We start from the raw sequence: 4,007 nt of genomic DNA on the forward strand, positions 1-4,007 counted from the left end.
GGTGGTGTTAGTGGTGGTGACTGTGATGATGATAATAATGATGATGATAATGATGATGATGATGATGATGATGTCGATGATGATGATGATGACGACGACGACGACGACGACGTGGAGGGACGATGATGACGACGAGGACGCGACGACGCCGACGATGATGATGGTTACGATGGCAAATTAAAATCCCAAATGATAACGATAAATTCGCTCTCTCTCACACACACACACACACACACACACACACACACACACACACACACAAACGTTTTTCCTTGAAATGTAATTTCGGAAAATGTTTAGATCTCTCAATTGTCCTATATAATATTTAAAATCATGGGGGAAGATTTTTATCTGTAAACACAGAGGACTATTTAATTCTAAGAACGCTTCTATTAATAATAATAATGCAGTTTCTATTTATTAAGTCTGCGGACAAGTCTTTCTCGATCATCGTAGACTATTAACTATAAGCACCGACATTAATCTCATTATAACACAGTTGCCATTAAGTCTGAGAAGATATCTTATCTTTGTAAGCGTTTGGCGTGAGTCCTTGATCTGTTTCAATTCCCACTCGTAGCCATTTTGTTTCGTTTTACTCCATTAATGTTGCCGCAGAAAAGCATGGAAATTATTACAGCAGCTAATTTTGCTATATAATATAATATACATTTGAATCCTTCTACCTGTTGTAACAAATCAATATTAATAGGTTGGAAGGTGGTGGTGAGAGAGAGCGAGAGAGGGCAGAGGAGAGAGATATATAGAGGTAACTATAGAACGAGAAAGAGTGAGATAGGAGAAAGAGAGAGAGAGAAAGAGAGAGCCGATGTTGTACAGAATCAGACTAAAATAACTCATAGTGGTTTATATTTTGAAGGTTACGTCGTTTTCGCGTTTTGTGTTCCAATCTCACCAGGGTACATTTTTCCACTCATATATCCAGTATTACAAAAAATTCCAACAGTAGTATACCAGACGAAGGCGCATGGCTTAATGGTTAGTGTACTGTACTCAGCATCTAGCGATCGTGATTTCAGTTTCTAGACCGAGTGGAGCGTTTTTGTTTTTGAGCAAAAACACTTCGTTTCAGGTTGCTTTGAGGTCACTTCGATACCTGACGCGTGGCACACCGTGCACCTGTTCAGACAACGTTGATTTGATGGAGGGAGTGAGCGAATGCACAGCATATATATTTGATCACTATAAACAAATCATATGTGCAGGTCGTTCCACAAAAGCTGAAAACTCATTAATCGTCTTCGACGGGAGAGTTCATCAATATACCAAGAGGGATCGAAACGCTTATCGTATTTTCCGGCAAACAAGTCAATGCAGTATATAGTGTAAGCATAATGTAAACATGAAGGCGCATGGCTCAATGGTTAGAGCGTCCGGCTCACAGTCATGAGGTAGTGAGTCCGATTATCGGATCGGGTTGCGTGTTGTGTTCTTGAGCAAGACACTTTATTTCACGTTGCTCCAGTTTACTCAGCTGGAGAAATGAGTTGTGATGTCACTGGTACCAAGCTGTATCGGCCTTTGCTTTTCCCTTGGATAACATCGGTAGCATGGAGCAGGGAGACTGGTATGCATGGGCAACTGCTGGTCTTCCATAAACAACCTTGCCCGGACTTGTGCCTCGGAGGGTAACTTTCTAGGTGCAATCCCATGGTCATTCATGACCGAAGGTGGTCTTTACTCTAACCACAACATTATTATTGCCACAACCACAATAACTATTTCTGCTACAATAGCAATATCCTCAATACAATATCATAATAATACTAGTTCCAAAGTTTAGCACAACTGGTACTCATTTTTATCGAACCAGAAAAGATGAAAGGCAAATTCGACATCGGTGGAATTTGAACTCAGAATGTAAAGACTGACGAAATGTCGCTAAGCATTTTTGCCGGGCGTGCTACGAACTCTGCCAGCTCATCGACTGCCTCACCATAATGATATTGGTTTCGTATTAAGGCGACGAGCTGGCAGAAACGTTAGCACGCCGGGCGAAATGCTTAGCGGTATTTCGTCTGTCTTTACGATCCGAGTTCAAATTCCGCTGAGGTCGACTTTGCCTTTCATCCTTTCGGGGTCGATAAATTAAATACCAGTTGCGTACTGGAGTCAATCTAATGGATGTTCTGCCAGAACAAACTTTACTGCGGTATATACACACGTTACTCTCTCTCTCTCTCTCTCTCTCTCTCTCTCTCTCTCTCTCCATATATATATATATATATATATATATGCACTCACAACCACACACATGCATAAACACACCTAGATACACACATACACACACACACGAGCGCATACACACGTATAAATATTTTAAAGTCTTCCATTTAAAGCATGTGATAATTTTCTCATCTAAGCCATCTTTTGTACACAGATTTTATCCGAAATAATTCATTTGCGAATGGCAAAGATTTGTAGAATGAGAAAGAGAAACAGAGACGTTCAAGCTAACTCTTCACGTGGTAACTACAGTTGCTAGAAACAGCAGCCAAATCTCAGGTAGATAAATTACATATCTGTCATCAAAAGCTCTAGCTACATAATGCCGGAGAGAAGAACGAGATAATCATCGCATTGCCGGCTGTCTACTCAATTAGATATGGCCATAGGTTAAACAGAAACAGACAATCATTTTATAAGATACCACATTATTTATCTTCTTGCTAATGATTGTATCTTTTATACATTTTGATAACTTTTTGTGCATTTTATAAGGTTATACTACCCGAAAGGAATTCTTGTATTTTCGAATATATGTTATACATACCTAATTTTCATTCTTTATTCTTCATTCTTTTTTCTTTTTTCAACGAAGACTATGACATCTCAATCATTGTGACACACTTCTTAGAATTTCAATCTCATGTTGATAAAATGTTGCTGATAGAAGAAAAGCAGACGAGAAGTAGAAGAGAACTTATCAATTATTCGTTGACATAACATTTATGAGGAATACTATTCATATTGTATGTTTGATTAGAGTGATTCTGCGACGTTATTGAATTTGGTTTCCATTTTTCTAAATTCCAATCTTGTTATGTCGATGAATATTTGATATTTGCATTCAGAAGGTTCTCTACTACATCTGTTTGGCTCTTCTGCTATCAAGAAATTTGTGTCTGCATGATATTTAAACTCTAGGAATTGTATCACTATACAGCAGAAACCGATATCTAATATATCTACTACATAATTAGCCTAGTGTAAAGGTAAAGATCAGAAAAATTCCATTTTAATACTCTTAACACTCAAATGTTTAGAACTGGGGTAAATTCAATGTAGAAGCTACGAAAATATAAAATAATAGAGAATGTACTAAAGTATCTGATAGTGGAGCAATGGCATAATGTACTACTTTTATCATAGGCTAAGGCAGCGAAGTGGCAGAGTTGTTAGTAAACCGGGCAAAATGTTTAGCTGTATTTCTTCCGTCTTTACGTTCTGAGTTCAAACTCCACCGAGGTCGGTTTTGTCTTTTATCTTTTCGAGGTCGATAAAGTAAGCACCAGTTGAGCACTAGAGTCGATGTAATCAATTTATCCATTTCCCTCAAATTTCCTGGCCTTGTGTCAAAAGTTGAAACCGTTAGGCGTTCACTACCTTACACCAGTCAGGCAATGCTGTCGGTGGAAGTTCTAGGGTAACAATGCATAGAAATCTTGTGGTGGGTAAGAGCGTTGACGTCCTTGGGGAAGCTCTGGGTGTCGATGAGGATGAACTAAATGGTCTGTTTCGGAGGACTTTTTGGCCCGATACTACAATGGACGGAGGAGGAGCACTCCGTCGGTTACGACGACGAGGGTCCCGGCTGATACGATCAACGGAACAGCCTACTCGTGAAATTAACGTGCAAGTGACTGAGCAATCTACAGACACGTGTAACCTAATGCAGTTCTCAGGGAGATTCAGTGTGACACAGAGTGTGACAAGGCCGGCCCTTTGAAATACAGGTGCTACTCATTTTTGCCAGCTGAGTGGAC

The sequence above is a fragment of the Octopus bimaculoides genome, chromosome 6, assembly GCF_001194135.2.
Source record: "Octopus bimaculoides isolate UCB-OBI-ISO-001 chromosome 6, ASM119413v2, whole genome shotgun sequence".
Taxonomy (NCBI): Eukaryota; Metazoa; Mollusca; class Cephalopoda; order Octopoda; family Octopodidae; genus Octopus; species Octopus bimaculoides.